Genomic DNA, 20,980 nt, shown 5'->3' on the forward strand with positions numbered 1-20,980 from the left:
GCACTTGACTGCTAACCAGAAGGCTGGCAGTTCAAACCCACCAGCCACTCCTCAGAAGGAAGATGGGGCAATCTACCTCTGTAGTGATACTGCCTCGGAAACCCAAGGAGGGGTCACTATGAGTCAGGTCTGACTCGACAGCACATAACAACAACAACAACAACAATATTTTATTTGATGCCTTTATCTACTCAGTCCAACATCTGAGACCAAAAGCTCCTATTACCTTGCTGTTTATACTTTCCCATGTCTTTGTATATCTCAAAAATTTGTTGAAATTTGGACATTTCAGATAATATATGGTACCAACTTGATAATGATTACCCACTCCCAAGGCTTCTTGTTTTTGTTTGTTTCATTGTTAATTGGAATAGTGAGTTGATGGGAGCAGTTCACTGTGCTTGATTTTCTTCACAGAGTGTGTCCTCCAATGTTCCTCCCCACAGGATAGTTTTTGGCTTGTGCACAGTCTCTCTGACAACCATAAGGGATTATAGATTTAGGTGGACTCACTTTTATTTTTATTCTTTGAAGAACTGACTCATTTTTTGTGGGAGTTTAAATAAAAATGCCCATTGAAACACAGTCTGGAATTACAGTTTGAAAAAAAAAGACAGCTAACAGCACTGTTGCCAGTATCTTATTACATGGAAAAATCTATTGCCCAAAATTCTTACAGCAAAATTTATCCTGACTGACAAAACTATTAGACATGGTCAATCTTGGAGCCTATAAACCTGAGTCAGAAATATGAGGAAATAATTAACTAAGAGCAAATTCAGAGACACAAAGAAAAAAGAAGAATTCAAATTTAGTGGCTTACAACAACACAAATGTCTTATTGTTCTAGAGGCTTGGAGTCTGAAATGAGTCTAAAAGGGCTAAACAAGGTATTAGCATGGTTACATTTCTTCTGAAGAATAATTCATTTCCTTGCTTTTTCTAGCATCCCAAAGCTCCTTCTATGTATCATAAAAAATATGCAAAACATGGAGTTAGAAAACCAAAAGGGAAGAACATGCTCTCTATTTTTCAAGGTGAAAGAACTGAAGAGAAGATGCAAGATTTCAAGGATTCTACAGGCAAAATATTGAACAACATGAGAAGCATCAAAAGAAGATGGAAGGAATGTGCAGTCACTGTAGCAATAACAATTGGTCAATGTTCAAATATCTCAGGAGGTAGCGTGTGATCAAGAAACAATGTTGTTGAAGAAAGAATTCGAAACTGGATGCTAGTGAAAAACAAGGCTCCAGGAATTGAAGGAATACAAATTGAGATGTATCAATTAAGAGATGCATAACTGGAAGTGCTCACTCATCTATATCAAGAAATTGAAGGTAACCATTGCCAAGTGACAGGAAAATATCATATTCATGATAACTCAAAAAAGAGTAATCACAGAAATTATAAAACAATATCACTAACATCACATGCAAGTACAATTTTGCTAAAGATAACTCAATAACAGTTGTAGCAGTACATTGACAGGGAACTGCCAGTAACTTCAGGCCAGATTCAGAAAAGCACGTGGAACAAGGGACATTGTGGCTGATATCAGATGAATCTTAGCTTAAAGAAGGGAATACTAGACAGCTGTTCATCTGTGTTCTATTGACCATGCAAAGGTATTTGACTGTGTGGATCATAACAAATTATGGATAATATTGCAAAGAATGGGAATTCCATTGCTTGATTGTATGCATGTGGAACCAGAATAAAAAACAAATGTGTCACTTTAATGACTAAGGTGTGCTGGACACAAGTCATGGTATTTTCAATTGCCTCTTAAATATGTGAAAGCTGGAGAATGAACAAAAAAGGCTGAAGAAGAATTGACACATTTGAATTATTGCAGCCATGAAGAATATTGAACATACCATGGACTGCCAGAAGAATGAACAAATCTGAAGAGAAGGGCCACCATAATGCTCCTCAGAAGGAAGGATGATGACATTTCATCTCTTGGATGTTGGATCCATTATCAGGAAAGGCCAGTCCCAGAGAAGGACATCATGCTTGGAAAAGTAGAGCATCAGTAAAAAAATGAAGATCCACAATGAGATTGATTGACACAGTGGCTGCCACAGTGAGCTCAAAGATTAAAACTATTGTGAGGGTGTTGCAAAACTGCACAGTATTTCTTTAAGTTGCACATAGAGTCACTATTGGTTGTAAAAGCACCTAACAACAATAACAGAGGCCAGTTATATTCACTGGCTCATAGCCTCTCTCTCCATCTTCAAAGTGCACTACTCCAATCTCTACTGCAGTCCTCTCATCTTCTTTTCTTACTCTGATTCCTCTGCCTTCCTCTTGTAAGGATGATTGTGATTAAATTTTGCACAACTGGATAATCTGAAATAATCTCCTTGTACCAGGACCCCTAATTTAACCACATCTGCAAAGTCCCTTTTACAATATAAGATGATATAGTCATAGTTTCCAGGGATTAGTACATGGGTATTTTGGGAGGGTCATTATTCATTTTACCATATCTCATTATTTATAACATTCCATATTCCTCTGGTAGCATAGTGGCTGAGACATTTGCCTGCTAACCAGAAGGCTGGCAGTTCAAACCCACCAGCCACTCCTCGGAAGGAAGGTTGGGCAATCCTACTTCCGTAGTGATACTGCCTCGGAAACCCAAGGAGGGTTTGCTATGAGTCGGGGCTGACTCGACGGCACATAACAACAACAACAACATATTCCTAGGTTCTAGAATTGGGTGGACTAATTAAATTAGTTTTTTTTTTTTTTTAACTTTATTTTTAAAATATCTAAACTAATTCATGACAATGAATAATGTAAATATAATCAAACCTGTAAAAGTTTGACTAAGGCAGAAAGTTGTCAAAGAAGAAAAACTCAAATATTTTCCAGTAAAATGAGCAATAGAAACTTGGTAAGACTGTATTTTGTTAAAGGTGGAAAACTTATAAGATGCAGTCAAACAAGGCAGTTCCTTAGGTTCTGGTTCTCACAGATTTCATTGTAAATCACCAAGTGCATACTTCTTATAGCTCCTCACATGCTCTGAATATTGATTCTTTTCTTCCAGTAGGCAGATAGAAAAATATAAAATCTTCACTTTCACCTTGTGCCCTATTATCAGAATACAGCTTCAATCTTTACATTCCAATATTGTGAATATTTTCTATAATGTTTTAAATCTTCTCTCTCAGCCACCTTACATGTCCACCAATTCTACCTTACTCTATTTCCAGACTTTTTTAGTATATTAAACATCTTGAAGAATATCTCTGTCCTAGAAGAATTTTTGTCTTCATATTGATTTATTTATTCATTTATTTCAGATTAGAATAGAAAATATCAGCTTTCACTCATAAATATTACCTATTTAGTTTATATAATTTACTGATGTCTATACAATTTACTGATGTTTCTTTTGGCTAAAATCAGAACCCTGATGATCTTCAATAGTAATTGAACAGTAGGCATAAACCATATTGTATTGCTTTGCATTATTATTTACATATTATTTGGTATTACCTCTATTGCTTTCTGGGGGAACATGACTATAACTTCATTGAAAGCAACTGTACGATACCAACATGTGTAAATATACTTATGATCCATTATTGTAATTAGTACTTAGAAATATGTTATTATTATTGTTAGATGCCATTGGTCAGTTCCAACTCATAACTTGCCCATGTACCATAGAAGTAAACATTGCCCAGTCCTGCATCATGTTCACAATAATTGCTATGTTAGAGCCTTATTGCAGTCACTGTATCAATCAACCACTTTGAAGATCTTCTTCTTTTCTGATGACCCTCTACTTTACCAAACATAACTTCCTTCTCCAGAAGCTGATCACTCCTGAAATAAAGTACATGAGTTGAAGTCTTACCAAAGTACATAAGACAAAGTTTCAATATCTTCCCTTTTAAGGAGCCTTCTGGCTTCCCTTCTTCCAATACAGATTTGTTTGTACTTCTGGCTGTCTATGGTACATTCAGTATTTTTTGCCAACACCATCAGTTCTTATTTGGTCTTCCTTATTCATTGTCCAGCCTTCGCATACATATCAGGAATTGAAAAGTACATGGCACGCCTTAGTCTTTGAAGTTACATCTTTGCTTTTTAACCCTTTAAACAGGTCTTTTGCAGCAGATTTACTCAATGCAATGTGCCATTTGATATCTTGACTGCTATTTCCATGGGCATTAATTGTAGATCCAAGTAAAATGAAATCTGTGGCACCGTCAATCTTTTCTCCACTGATCATGATGTTATTGGTTCAGTTGTGAGAATTTTTGTTTTCTTTATCTTGAGGTGTAAACAAACTGAAGTAAGTGCTTCAAGTACTCTTCTCTTTCAGCAAGCAAATTTGTGTCATCTGTACAATGAAGGTTGTTAATCAGTCTTCCTCCAGTCTTGATGTCACATTTTTCATATCATCCTGCTACTTGGATTGCTTGCTCACTATACAGATTGAAAAAGAAGGATGAAAAATACAAGCTTGATGTACAGCTTTCGTGATTTTAAACCACATAGTATCCCCTTGTTCTTTTTGAATGATTGCCTCTTTGGTCTATGTACAGGTTCTACATGAGCACAATTAAGTGTTCTGGAATTCCTGTTCTCAATGTTATCCATAATTTGTTAAGATTCACAATTGAATGCTTTTGCATAATCAAAGCACAAGTAAACATCTGCAATCCTCTGCTTTCAGAAAAGATCCATCCAATTCCATCAACCATATCCCTTGTTTCATGTCTTTTTGTAAATCCAGCATGAATTTCTCAGAGTTCCCTGTGGATGTTGTTCTGCAACCATGATTGAATTATTTTAACAAAATTTTACTTGTATTTGCTATTACTGACATTGTTCAATAATTTCCACATTCTGTTTGATCATTTTCTTTGGAATAGGGACCAGTATGAATCTTTTCCCATCAGTTGTCCAGGTAGCTGTGCTACAGATTTCTCAACATAGATGAGTGAGTACATCCAGCATTCCATCTTCTTTTTGTTGAAACACCTCAGTGGATATTAATTACATCAATTTTTGGATCCTCCACTTTTTTTTCTCCAGTGTCTTCAGTGCAGCTTGAACTTTTTCCTTCAGTACTTTCATTTCTTGATCATATGCTACCTCCTGAAATGGTCAAACTATGACTAATTCTTTTTGGGACAGTGACCCTATGTATTCCTTCCATCTTTATTGATGTTTCCTGCATGTTCAATATTTTGCCCATAAAATCTTTCAACATTGCAATTCAAAGCTTTAATTTTTTCTTCATTTCTCTCAGCTTGACAAATGCAAAACATGTTCTCTTTTGATTTTCTAACTCCAGGCCTTTATACCTTTCATTACAGTACTTTACTATTTTCTCCAGCCACCCTTTCAAATATTATGTTCAGCTCTTTTATGTAAATATATGATTTTGAAAAGACTATTATTTGATTTTGATATCATATTTGGAAGGTTTAAAAGAGTGGATTTAAGTCAAATGATTATTCTTGTGTTTAGTTAAAAAATTGGTTTTGTGAATTACCTATAGTATTTAGTAAACTTTTGAGCAAGACAGAGTGAAAAATCACAATGTTGATCATGTGACTCCTACTGTCTATACAGACTCCAAAAGTCAGAGGACTCTGAAGTTTGACCATGGAGAAGGATTATCAGGAGAGGGCAAGAAGGTCTAGATGAGTTGTAAATTATGTTGAAGGATGGATCTTACAAGGGGATTTATAGGGGGTTCCCTGAAAAAGATAGAGCAAGACTGATCACAAGTTGTTATTATCTGGTGTACCACATTTTGGTACATGTAGTAAATATGTTAATAGAAAATTTTTAAGAAGCACAATTTTAAGGCACCCAACTGAAAAATTAGATATATCAATGTGAATAACTCAGAATTTATCACATATGATTTTATATTTCATTAAGCTTTGATTATTATTATTACTTTTTTTTAAATTAATTTGATGTTGTTTGAAATTTTCTGTGACTTTTTTTAAAAGTTAAATCAGGGATAAATTGAAAAATATAATTGGTTGGGATCACTGCTTGAGGAAAACAGATAAATGCTAATTTTCCTTCCCAATCCTCACAAATTTCTCTCACATAAACTTCCTTTCACACTCTTATTTATATATTCTTCATTCTTCACCAAAATTTCAGTTTTCTACTGAAAACACTGTCTTCTTAATTTTGAAATCAGACACACACTTTTTTCCAAGATGAGCAAGTAGAGAGAAGATTATGGAGCATAGGTAGATGAATTGTATTTGCAATCAGTGCATACATGGTGGAGAAGCCTGTAAACAGAAGGTAAAGTAAGATGAGCAGGTTGTTCTGGTTACCTAGTGCCACTCTGACAAGAATATATACCACAAATGGGTGGCCTTAACAAATAGAAGTTTATTCTCTTACAATCTGGAGGCTTTAAATCCAAGTTCAAAGTGCCAGACTCTAGGGGCTGGGTGAAAGTCCCTCAGCCTTGGGCTTCAGCTCTGTCTCTTGCTCCTGGCCCACTGAAGCTAGAGGCATATCTTCACTCAGACAGCTGCTGGCTGCTGAGGCTGACAAGCCCAAGGTTGACAAGTAAAAAGGCACAGTCCTGATGTTACCAAGCTACACAGTAGGCTATTAATTTAAATCCATTATAAGTCCCAAGGTCAGCAGAGCACAGCAAGCTGGTGAACAATGACATGGATACATGCAGGATCCAAGTGTGCCATAGGCTAGAGACCATCCCCAAGGCTTCTCCTTATATACAAGAAGACCACATCCCAAAGACAGCTACTCAGCTGCTTATGGTAGATCCCACCATGGAATTGATTGCCAGTCTCATCATGGGAAATAACTACCACCAGCTGCCCAGTCACTCAACCAGGGCCAGACAAGTTGACATACAAATTTAACTACCACAAGGGTAAACTGAATGACACTGAATAACATTCAGGGAAGATGCTGTTAGGGAAACTACAATACAAGCAGGTCCTGGCAAGAAATAAAATAAATTTTTTATTTGTCTATTCATCATTTTTGAATGTCACATCAACTAGATGAAGGCACAGATAAAGCACTCTACAACACTAAGTTTCACAAGACTCTGTATTTGAACTTCCATATTATTTTAATTAGATACAGTTTCTATTGGGAAAGATAGATAAATATTCATAAAGGAAATTTAAAAGATCCATAGAAGGATATTCAGACACATATATAAGTATTGATAAAATATATTTCTTTCTTTATATAGAATAGAAGGATATGGCTACATTGGATGAGTTGGGCCTAACTTGAGAAGACATATAGGAGTAAACCAAGTTTTAGGATCAAAGTGGACAAAGGCTGTTGAAGGTGTGGGAATTGCTAAGGAGGTTGTGATATGGTGGTCTGTGAAGGTTTTTAAATAAAAGGTTTCAGGTGATAAACACTAATAGATGCAAGAAAACATTGTTAAAAAGAGGAACATCCAACTGAGAGGAAAACTGGAAACTGGATGTGATCACACTCTAGTATGATCTGGCAACAATCAATATTCAAAATTTTTAAAATGTTCTGGGGCTCCTTTATTATTCCTCACTTCTCCACAATTTCTATCCAATGGCTCCCTCCCCAAATTAAGAAAGCATTTTTTGAGTTTCCTTAATTAAGAAATTTATGCCACATATCTTTTAGTTTTATTCCTACCAAGAGAATTGGATATTAATTTATAACTGAGGAAAATAAATGAATATGAGTACAGTTTTTAGGATATCTGTGTATATCTATGATATAAATATTTATGTGTATCTATGGTGCTTTCACATAGGAACTTATTTAAAATCAACATGAAAACTCTGAGAGATAAATGGTTTTAAATTAGTGATATAAGCATGTGGTAGTATGCACATGAGTATACATACACACCCATATATATTTATGCTTTGTATAAATAATAATATTTTAGTTTAAATAATATAGCATGTGTATATGCACATGCACACATACATATAATAGTTTAAATTTTATTGATACATATATAATAGTGATACATGTGCTGATACACAGTTAAAAACTGTAGTTATTGGATCAAAGTATATAAACTTTTAACTTTGCTTACCAGATAATCAGATTTTTTACTTAAATGAAAAATATATTGATATTTAAATAAATAAAAGCTATTGATAGATAAGGTACCCTGGTGGTGCAGTGGTTAAGTGCTCAGCTGCTAACCACAAGGTCAATGGCTCAAACTCATCAGCTGCTCCATGGAAGAAAGATTTGACAGACTATTTCCAGAAAGATTACAGTCTTAGAACCATCTACTCTGCCTTAAAGAGTCTTTATGAGTTGGAATGAACTCAACAGCAATGGGTTTTGGTTTTAGTGTTTTGCTTCAATCTTTCAATATGGTTTCAATATTGAGAAACATTTCATGTGTTTATTTACTATTTATAATGTTTTCTGAAGTGTCTGTTCAAATGTTTTACCATTATATTGGATTATTTTCTCCTTATTTTTGTGTTTATAGTTCTTTAGATATTTGAGACATGAGTTCCTTATCCAATATGTGATTTGCAAATATTTCTCTCCTAATCTGTGTCTTGCCTCTTCAGTGTATTTTGAAGAGATAAAGAGTTTTATTTTGATGAAATCCAATTTGTCAATGTGTTCTATTGAACAGTCCTACTCTTGAAGAAAATTACCAATGAATAAAACTATCATATGTATGTGTGTGTATTTAAATTAAAAAGTCACTTTCTTCTGTTTTATTTATTTATTTATTTATTTATTTATTTCTCTACAATATACTGAGGGAGCTCTGGTGGCATAGTGCCTAAGGCATTTGACTGCTAACCAGAAGTCTGGTGGTACAAACCCACAAGCCATTCCTTGGAAGGAAGATTGGACAATCTACTTCTGTAGAGATACCACCTCAGAAACCCAAGCAGGGGTCGCTATGAGTCAGGATTGACTGGACAGCAGTGAGTTGAAAGTGAGTTGACAATCTACTAAAATCATATTTTGCATAGAAAATTGATAAATATCAGTGAGCACATAACTGCTCTTCTTAATAGCACAGATCTATGAGAAAATATGGGAACAGATATAGCTCAACCGTAGAAGTTCCCTCTTCTGTATGGGAGCCTTGGATTTTATCTTGAATTCCTTTCCATTGTACGTATTGTGGCCAGACTCAGGGCTAGAGATCAACTCAACAGCACCTAACAGCAACAAGAAAAAAAAAAAAGGAAGAAAGTAAGAAAAGGGAAGCAGCAACTGTTTTTGAGAAGATTATTCACTAAGTTCATATCATTTCCTTGAATTCACTCCAAGACTTTGTGAAGTAGGTATAAGTATTTCTATTTTGAAGCTATAAAAGTTTCAGGCTATTAAATGGTTCATCTCAGGTCAACATGGTAATACAGTGAAATTCAGAGATGGAAATTAAGCCTAGATCTCTGACAGCAGAAGCAAATCTTTTAGACTTTAATATATCACCATGGAGAAAAAATATTATCAAGTAAATAAGACAATTGATGAGAATAAAAATGATGCATTGGATGTGAATCTTATTTATTCAAGTACACTACATTAAAAGTTGAATAATAAGCTAAGTCTCTTAAAATACATTTTAAATCACTTGTTAAAGCATCTTGAATGGTTATCTTTACAAAGCCATTCTATCAAGTTCTCCCTATCAAATGTGAAACTTGTCAAGTCCACTTCTATACCTAATTTAATTCAAAGTATATTTTCTGAGTTTACTACACAGACAATTTATTTCTTTGTTCAGTTATATAGAACTAAATTTTAAAACTAAATAAAATACTTTGTTCTTCTGCATATCTCAAACAAAAAATTTTTAAGTGATGAGCTCTGGTAGCACAGTGCCTAAGGCACTTGACTGCTAACCAGAAGGTGGTGGTTCAAATCCACCAGCCACTCCTCAGGAGGAAGGTTGGTCAATCTACTTCCCTTAGTGATACTGCCTTGGAAACCCAGAGAGGGGTCGCTATGAGTTGAGTCTGACTTGATAGCACATAACAACAACAACTACAACAATAATAGAAGTAATATAATATACAATATTTCGGTAAAAAAGCTTCTGCAATGAAATATAATGAGAGTATAAAAAATAACTAATAAATATTCCTCATTTACATTCAGAAGAGACATTGTGGGCAGAATTTCCACTTGTTTTTAGTGTTTGCATTTGGATGCAGTAAGATCAGACAATCCAGGCTTCCCTTCTCCCCACTCCTTTTTTTTTTTTTTTTCCTTCTTGCATTTGGAAGTAGTGTCTGAGAAATTACACTGCACTTAAGAATTTGTATTTTTTTTTTTTTCAGTGCCAAAAATTATTCCCTAGAAATTCTCTTTTGTCCAGTTCTGGACAAACCAGTCTAGATTTTATTGTGTGAAAAGCTATACATTCATGTGCTTTTATATTTGATGTGTTCCATTCAATAAGACCAATCATTAGTGAAGCAGTTGTGTTATGCAGAGCATAAATAGATTAACCTTGTCTTCTCATCCAAATTTGGCATCCATTAGTGGTTTCTAGTTGTTATGCCTTGATAGGATTCTGCTTTTTCTTACTTTTAATTCCGGAATGTATAGGTCCTGTCTTTATTAAGATAATACTGAAAATAACATCACTAAATAGTTTGAATATAAAAGAAAAGTTCAAGAAATTAAAAAATAATAATACACATATTTCCAGTTTATGGTATGGAGTTCTTCTTTAATACTATCTGTCTCATCAACAGTGCTACAGACTTTCCAATATTTCAGTTTTAGCATGTGATTTATCTTTGGTATAAATTATTAATTATTTCCACAGTCACTTTGGAAAATATGGCATATTTTACCTCACAATTGTTCATGATGAATACCACATAATCCCCAGTCTGAAAATATGGTATACCATAATTCTGATGAATACTTACAATTTCATCATATGTCTAAATATAAATATGAATATATATATATATATATATATATATATATATATAAATGTATTCAAGTTTTGAAAAACTTCATTTTCATGACCACATTATTTAAAAATATATATATTATAAATATTTATTTTCATAATGTATGCATATAATGTCATTACCTCAGGTCTCCTTGAGTTTGTTGTGCCAAAGAAGAACAATACAGTCAGTAGTTTGTTATGAAATGTTTCAACTCAATGTGGAAATAAGGTCTGGATATTGTATTGTGAGATACCGCAAAGAAATGAGTTCAGGGTAGCCATAAAATAAATCTTACTCTTTCTTAGCATATAGAAGCCTTAAGACAACACATAGCAACAACAACAAAACTGAACAAGTAAAACGAAAATAAGCATAATTGTTTCATTGATAAGGTATTTGAAATAGTCTATAATCACTTATTTAGCACCATTATATGTATATCACAATTATCAGGGTTGTAGAAGAAACAAGAAGAAACAAATATGACCCTAGAAGCTACTCACTGCAGTAAGATGTAGAACAATATTTGTGTAAGTCTTAAAAACTTGTGAGTAGCCATCTAAGTGGCAAGTATTTGTCTCTCCTCATCTGGAGCAAAGAAGTGTTAAGAAAATCAAAGGCACATGGCCACAGTTAGTCCAAAGGACTAATGAGCTTGAGAACTTCTACCTGTATGACCCTAAGACCAGAAAAACTAAATGGTGCCTGGCTACCAATGACAATCACTCAATCACTCAGAAAGGGATCAAAATTGGAGATCCTTTATACAGTAGGAGAAAATAAGGAACAAAACTCAAAATCAAAAAAAAAAAAAAAAAGACTTTACAAGTCTGATAAAGATTGGTGAAACCCCTGAGATTATGGCCCCAAGTCACCCTTTGGGCCTAGAATTGAACTCACTCCAGTGGCTTGACTCTCAGTTAAACAATAGACAGGGCTACAAGCTGAAAACTTACACCAGACAGCTGCAGTCCTTAGAACAATCAATCCTGGCAGATTAGAAGGGTAATATTTGCACAGGAAAAAAGATAGGAAGGCAGCAGTGTATGCCAAGAAGGACACAAGGAAAGGGTAACCACAGGGAGGAAGTGGGAGGTGAGATGTTACACAGCTGGGAATGTAACCAGTATCACAAAACAAAACGTGAATATGAACTGTTGAATGTGGAAGGAATCTGCTCTGTACATTTGGGCATCACCCAAATCACAACAAAAAGTTAGAAAGAGAGAGAGGGAGGGAGGGGCAGAAGAAAGGAAAGAAGGAAGGAAGGAGGGAGGGAGGGAGGGACAGAGGGACATTGGAGGGAGGGAGGGACAGAGGGAGGTGGGAGGGAGGGAGGAAGGAAAAAAGAAGGGAGAGATGGAAACATGGAAAGAAGGAAAGAAAGGAGCAGATGATTCTACTTGTGAGGAGCTTGTGGCTTTGTTGGAATGTCTACATTTCTAGTAATTCCTGAAGAGTAAAAGATGCATACAACTAATTCATGTTTCAGAAGATCTCAGGAAATACTGAAAATGGTCTCAAATCATTTTCTGCTTTCATAAAGAGTGACTTTTAAATAGGAGCAACAAAATAATCCTACACAATTATTATTAGTTCTCAAATGTTTAGTATTTTACTTGAGGAAAACTATCAATAAATAAAAGAAAAATAACTATATTACTCATATGTTACATGATTGTTTTTTGTTAGTTGTTGCTTTTAGTTATAGATGTAAACCTAGCAGAGTATTTCTAAGTCTTTCATCTATTCAGTGGTATATTCAATCAGACTAATCTGATTCTTTTTAAATGAAATAATTAAATCCTACCTTATTTAATAGGAAAATCTGAGGAGACTTAAAGTATAAATCTTATAGGACTTCACAGTATAAATCCAAGGTATGTATGTGCCCATTTAAACTACTGAAAAAGTATAACATTTTGAATTACAGCCTCTATAAACTATTCTGCTAATGATCTTCCAAATCTTGGAACATAATATAATAGTGAAGTTAATGGTTTTGTTAACTAAAGTCAACATGACAATAAGTAAATACCATACAGATGTTACTATCATAAATTTGTCCCATATTTGTGACCAAATCTTTGACCAAAGGAATTAATTGAGTCACTTTTTTTTTCAAAGTTCCAAGATAATTAATAACAATTTATTGTTTCTTCTCAAATTTACTTTTATAATTAATGCACTTTGGAATAGAGAAATTAATTTATGCAATTTCAGGAACCAACTCAGGAATACACAAAAACATCTGTCATATTAAAGAAAATGGTATTCTGCAATACCGGTAATAGTAATAATCTATGAATGGATGGATAGATAGACACTCATGCTCAGCAGTGGTGAGAAGGCAAACAGGACTACACCCACAAATGGATATAGAGATATTTGACAGAGGTTATCTCTACTTATGTATTTATATTTGTTGCAATATATACATGAGTGTAGTAGAGCATACAGGGAACAAAGTTATGAAAACTTCTTAGTCATAACCAAACACTCTGAAGGAAGGAGTCACTGCATGTGGGAGTTTAGGACTATAGTTTTTGGGTACACTAAGGTCATTTAGCATAACATAGTTCACAAAAACAACTACATTCTACAACCTACTTTGGTGAGTAGTGATTAGAGTCTTAAAAGACTGTGAGCAGCTAACTAAGTTGCAGCTATTGATTGCTCCCTGTCCAGAGCAAAGAAGAAAAAGGAAAATCAAAGATATGAGGAGACAATGAATCCAAATGACTAATGGTCCCCTAAATCCCAGCCTCCATGATTTTGAGACCAGAAAACCTAGATTGTTCCTGGCTATTGCTGCTGACCACTCTGAAAGGAATCATAATAGGAATTCCTAGATAGAGTGAGAGAAAAATGTGGGACAAAACTCAAAAACATAAAAAAAACAGGTTTACTGAGCTGGTAGAGACTAGTGGAACTCCAAGACTACAGCTCTTAGATACCCTTCAGGCCTGTAACTGAACTTATTCCCAACTTTCCGCCAAATGATAGACACAGCTATCAAGTGAATAATAACACGAGAGACGTATGCACTTCTTAGAATTTTCAATAATACAACATCAAAAGGGTAGCATTTTCCCAGGGATAAAGCTCAGAAGGCAGGAAAGGATAGGAAAAGATGAATGGGAATGGCAAACATAAGGGGGAAGTGGGAAGAGTGCTGTTACCTTGTGGAGAATGCAATAAATGTCACAAGACAAAATATGTATGAGTTGTTGAAGGAAAAACTAATTGGCTCTGTAAACTTTCACCTAAATCACAATTTAAAAAGAATAAATAAATAAAAAGAATAAAAACAACTTAAACTTACAAGCTGAGAAAAAGGAAAATATAAGAGATTCTGCTATTAATTTCTCAGTTTGTGTTATTTTAAAATTCACAAAACCCTTAGTGTATCGCTTTGCAAAGGACCGAGAATAAACAATTCATAATAACTAATTTTTTTCTGTCAGAAAGTGACTCACAAGAGTTATAAACAAAAGAGCCATATAATGGTTCACCATTTTTTGGGGGGGAGGGGAAACAACCTCACTGCCACTGAGTTGATTTCGACTCATAGCAACCCCTCCTTGGGTTTCTGAAATGGTATCTCTATGGAAGTAGATTGTCCAATCTTCCTTCCTACTAGTGGCTAGTGTGTTTGAACCATCAGCATAGTGGTTAGCAGTCAAATGCCTTAGGCAGCATGCCACCAGATCCTGTATTTAAATCTGCTTACACCAGACCATTCTTTAGGTTTCACAATAAAAACTTATAACTGCAAATATTTTGCTTTAGTATTTATATCTTGATGATCCTTATTCAGCTACACACATAGATTCCAAGGATTGAAAGAAGATGGCTTCCTCATATGTTCTCCTTTCAATTCAGCCTTTTTAGACATAAAGTTCCCATTTTCTTAAGCTAAAATATCAACTACAAGTATATGAGCTACCAAAGTGCATCATACCTTGTTACCTTCCATTGAATTACATAAAAAGGAAAAAAACAATGTGTCTAATTGATCAGAGATCTCTTCTTTTCCTCAAGGCTTCTATAATAATAATAAATTTTATGTGCAAGATTATACTAATATTTTAAATTACCTGATACATCTATAGATGAGAGAAAATAACTCACGGCCACTTCAATAAAACTTCATAATAATGGACTCATATCACATGCACATTTAAAACAGGAATAAGATATTGCTGCTTAGATTATCAAGTTACATAAAAACAGTGTGCCAACCTTCAGCAAAATGCATATGTGTTTACTAATCTCCTTGATATGCATCTGAATTTGACTGTGTAGATATTAAACTAAGGGTTGGTGTCTTAGCAAAGTATTATTTATGCAAAAATATTAAATTTTCTTTATGCAAAATAGAGTTGCTTTTGGTTGTTAATTTTCAGTCAGCCTCATTCCACCATAAAAGAGCATTAGAAGCATACATTAGCTGTTATTTCAGAATATATGAGATAGATCTGTAAACATCCATTGATATCTTTTCAACATCCTCCTAATCTGTTCACGTTGTTGGCAACTGCACCATTATTTCACCAATCTTCCCTTTCAGGTTTTGATCTAATACAGATGTCTTATATGCAAATGCTTCCTTTAAGAGGCAGAGTGTGGAAATGTGTTTAGAGAAATACACTTTGCAAGTTAGTCTCACGAGCCACCTTCTTCTAGTATCCTTACATTCCCATCAGAGAGGCATACACACATTGACTATCCTTTATTGACTAAAGAGCTGTGATGTGCTTCACATGCATGCTTATCACAATCTCTACACTGCTAGACTTAAAGTTTTCAACACTTAATGCACACTCCCTTGGAAATTTCTAGTATTTATTCCCAAAATTAACATTATTAACTTTAATAACTTATAATCTTATAACTACTGAGATTATAATAATATTCATACTGGATATGTTAGTTTGTATAACACTGGACCATATAATTTTGCACTTCTAACCTATCATGAATAAGTTATAATCCAGCTACTGGCTTGTAAAATCAAACCTGCATCCTAGAGATTTTGCTTGAATAGAGTGACATATATTCCTCAATATATTGTACTAAGTGTAAAGGAAAGATAAACTTTTTATTGAATCCAAGTCAATAAATCATTAATTCAGTACATATATTGGATAAACCATCTCCTGAAGTGTTATTATAAATAAAGACACTTGACTGCTAACCAGAAGGCTGGCAGTTCAAACCCACCAGCCACTCCTCAGAAGGAAGGGTGGGCAATCTACTTCTGTAGTGATACTGCCTCAGAAACCCAAGGAGGGTCACTGTAAGTTGAGTCTGACTCAACAGCACATAACAACAACAACAACAGGCACTACTCCAGCCCTACAAAATAAGAATTACACATTGAAGACCTTGAAAACTGTATTTTATTATATTTTTCAGGTAATTATGATCTCAGTTATGTCCAATAAAAAATTCCTTTAAAATTCTTAGTGACTTTTGACAGGAAAAATATAAATCATTATTTTGTGGCTTAAAAAATAAGAACAAAGTAGTTTTCTAAAAAGAGCACAAATGTTCCTTATGAATTCCAACTTTCACATTATTGAGAAGAAAAAAAGAAAGAAATTTCAAATGTAACAATTTGAGAATTAAAAACACCAATTTCTTGAGCATTAAAAATATGAAATATTATTCTAAACATTTAGCACCCATAGTGAAAGATAAAAAGCTACAACAGTTACTTAAAATGATTACTATAACTATCATTATCTTCAAATATTAAAAGAACACATGCAGAGAGAAAAGATAGTAAAAAATAAATATATATTTCTATAGATAAAGAATCCAATATTTAAAATAAAAATTTTGCTCAATGAAATTAATGACAGATTAGAAACACTACAGAAAAAAAGATTTTAAAAATCAGTGAATATGAAGACATAATAGACATAAAAGAAAAGGAAGCGCAGAGTGAAAAAAGAAGATGAGAAAGATATAAAATAGCTTCAACTACCTCTTTGAATTATACTTATGGTAGCATAGTGCCTAGGGCACTTGACTGCTAACCAGAAGGCTGGCAGTTCAAACCCACCAGCCACTCCTCAGAAGGTGGATGGGGCAATCTACTTCCTTAGTGATACTGCCTCGGAAACCCAAGGAGGGGTTGCTATGAGTCGGTTCCGACCTACTCAATGGCACACAACAACAACAACATGTTAAACTTATGCTTAACATAAGTATAATTGCAACCTCAAAAAATGGTGAGGGCAGAAAAATATTTGAATAAATAATGATCAAAGCAGTTCAAAATTGATTATAAAACAAATAAAGTAACATATGAAAGAAGTTTAATGAACTCACTACAACATAAATACATGTGCATGTATGTGTATGCATGATCACATACACATACTAGGACACCTAACAACTTCCTGAAAATCAGTGATCAAGAAAAATCAACAGTCTATCAGGCAGTGAGTGGATAGTGGGGTGGTAGAACAAAGCACATTACAAACATTGTTGTTGTTGTTGTTATTTGCCGTCGAGTCGGCCCGGACTCATAGCACCCCTCCTTTGGTTTCCGAGGCAGTATCACTACGGAAGTAGGATTGCCCAACCTTCCTTCCGAGAAGTGGCTGGTGGGTTTGAACCACCAGCCTTCTGGTTAGCAGTCAAGTGCCTTAGGCACTATGCTACCAGGAACACAATATATGAAACTGACTACAGAAGACAATATATGAAATTGACTACAGAAGACACTTGACTGCTAACCAGAAGACTGGCAGTTCAAACCTACCAGCCACTCCTTGGAAGAAAGGGTGGGCAAAGGCTACGCAAATCAGAAGACAATGTAAAGACATCTTAAAAATGCTAAAATGATTTTAATTTATGCATATATATAATATGAAAATGAAAAGAAAACACAAAAAAATAAATTTAGAAAATGAAAGTTGAGAGAAGTTGTGTCCAGTAGGTCTCCAAAAACGGAAATGTTCAATAAAACGGCAAATATATGAATACATATGTATTTTTCCTAATTTTTAATTAAGTTAAAAATATTTTACAATTTAATATAAAAATAAGCATATATTAAAAATTTATAACGTATGACAAGATACTAAAAAGGAGCAAAGCCAAAGCCAAATTGGCCGCTACAGAGTTGGTCGGATTCATGGTGGCCACATATATGGCAGAGTAATCTGCTCCATTGGATTTTCAAGCTCTGGTGGCACAGTGCCTAAGGCACTTGACTGCTAACCAGAAGGCTCACGGTTCAAACCCCCCAGCCAATCCTGAGAAGGAAGATGGGGCAATCTACTTTCATGCTGATACCTCCTCAGAAACCCAACGAGGGGTTGCTATGAGTCAGATCCAACCCGACAGCAGTGAGTTGAGTTGTTGAGTTGAGTTGTGATCTTTTGGAAGCAGATGATCAGGCCTTTCTTCCAAAGCACATCTGAGGGGGTTTGAATTGCCGTTTGCTTGTTAGTGCCATGCTTAACCATTTGCACCCCCTCCCAGGACTACAGTCAAAAAGTACACAAGGCATAAAATGGAAGGACTTTCAGATGCTCAAAGAAGAGGAAATCAATAAAGTAAAGTTTCCCTTTCAGGAAACAACTGAAAGAAGAAAAAAAATTAAGTAAAAGCAAGCAGAAGGAAAAATAAACAAATTATTTAGATAGATAGATAGATGGATAGAGATAGATAATAGAAGAAATTAAGATAGAAAAAGGAGAAAATCAATTAAATTAATTTAGTTAAAAAAAATCAAGAAAATTTGTAAACATCAAAACAAACTCATCAAGTAAATGAAAATGAAAGCAAAAATTACTAATATCAGAAGGTAGGAGACATCAGTACTGATCTCACAGACAAGAAAAGATAATACATAAATATTATGAAAAACTTTTATACTAAAAATGTAAACAATTTAAATAAAATGAAAAATTCTTGAAAGAGATTCCCCAAACTGTTTTCAAGAATAAACAGAAATGCAGGATGGAGGGGGAAAAGAAAACCTTTTGTTTGCAGGGCATTGAGTTTATGCTAATGGTGGTGAAATATTTTGGAGAAGGATAGCAATAATAGTGACATAACATGAAAAATGTCACCAATGTCTGTGAGCTATAAATGTGAGAGTTATTATGGTGGTGAATGTCTGTGTGTATGATTCCACCAACATAAAAGTAATAAATAAATAAATAGGAATGCTATAAAATTATGCATTGTTTAAAGTAACAATATAATTGTCATTGGAGTCCTTGATGGCAAAATGGTTCAGCGCTACACTACTAACCAAAAAGTTGAGGGTTCGAATCATGCAGAAGAAAGGCCTGGCTATCTACTTCTGAAAGACTACAGCCATTGAAAATCCAATGAGTACAGTTCTACTCTGACATAAAAGGTTCCTATGACCATGACTTGACAAATCAACTTGATAGCAATTTGGTTTTTATTATTATTATTATTATTTTTGCACACTTTAGGCATAAAACAATTACCTGAAAGAGATTGGTTCACAGATTTGAGGTTGCTTCCTCTCCAAGGCGTTATCTCTGAATTCTAACTGGGGCCTGATCAGCCCAATAAACCTGCTTACTGCTTGTGCCACCACATTGAGATTTGAAAAAATAATATCCTTAGGAAGGGGAAGAAAAACAAATAGTTATAAAAATAGAATTGTTTACTTACCTATCTTCCCTGTATTGTTAATTTTATGACCTTCTTAGATTGGTTACTTGTCAGTGTCTTGAAACAGTTACTTTGCTTATACCCAAACAAAACTTACTGCCAAGACCATTCTGATTCATAGCAACCCTACAGGATTTCCAAGGTTATGTATCTTTAGAGAAGCACGCTGCTTCATCTTTCTCATCATCATTCCAGTAGAGCAGCTGGTGGTTATGAACCACCGACCTTTTGGTTAACAGCTGAATGCTTTCAACCCATGCAACCCCAGAGCTCCTTACTTTGCTTATAGTACTCGTATTTTATACTTATTTTTGTCTAGAGCATTCTTTCAAGACAAGACACTTTGTCATGGCAGATCCCAGAAGACTTCATACCTATCTTTGGAAAAATGGCTCATTATAAGATACTGAGAGACTAAAGAAACAATATGTAGTTTTTCTTATCTCCTTCTCAGCATTATCCCAGAAAATATTCAGCTATGAGTGCAGAATATTCTATTTCGTTGTATTTCCCAATATTAAATAATTTAAAGAAAAATGTGAAGACAAAACTCATAAGGAGATACAAACCTCTTTACAGCAGGAATCTTTATTCTAAGTTACCTTAGTGATGAAGTCATGTTTGTATATACTAATATTTTTCTGTAGATTTCATTAAATTTTCCAAGAGATTTTTGTTACACACAACCACATAATACATTTCAAAACCACTTTCTTATTAATTAAATTAAATTTGAAATAATTAAAATATGGAATGCTCCCAAGGGCAAAAGCAGTGAACTGTAATGTTAAACTATCATTATATTGTTTGCCAGAAGATAGTAACTTGACATTTTTTATAAACTATAGGTTCATGGTGATATTAATAAATCTTATTTGTTTTTGTATTTCCACTTGTGGTGTTAAGAAAGAAGTCTGGAATAATGTAAATATGTGTGGACAAATGTATTCTGAAATGAGAATAAAAATCGGTGGGTATGGAATATTGTGTGTGTAAGGCTCATTATAGGACTCTCCAAGGAGTCAGTGTTTCATAAGGAAAAGGAGAAACTATTCATTATTTTCTTGGCAGGATTTTATCAAATTGAAGTGGTGCTTCTGGAGAATCTCAGAGTATCCTTATACCTTTTAATGCTTAAGGAGGGTGTCTGGGGACTTGAATTTGCTTATATATCTAGGAGACTTCATTTTCTTTCATGGTACATTAGAACAATGTAAGAGGCAACTACTTTACCTGCTCAGCTGCTGGCTGAAATTGTGCTGTAATAATACTTACCTAAGTGTCAGTTCTATGGAACTGCTATAAAATATGTAAGGCATACAAATCCCACATAGTACACAAATACTATATAT

Source organism: Orycteropus afer, unplaced genomic scaffold, assembly GCF_000298275.1.
Source record: "Orycteropus afer afer isolate SDZICR_OR568_19922 unplaced genomic scaffold, OryAfe1.0 scaffold00017, whole genome shotgun sequence".
In the NCBI taxonomy this organism is placed as follows: Eukaryota; Metazoa; Chordata; class Mammalia; order Tubulidentata; family Orycteropodidae; genus Orycteropus; species Orycteropus afer.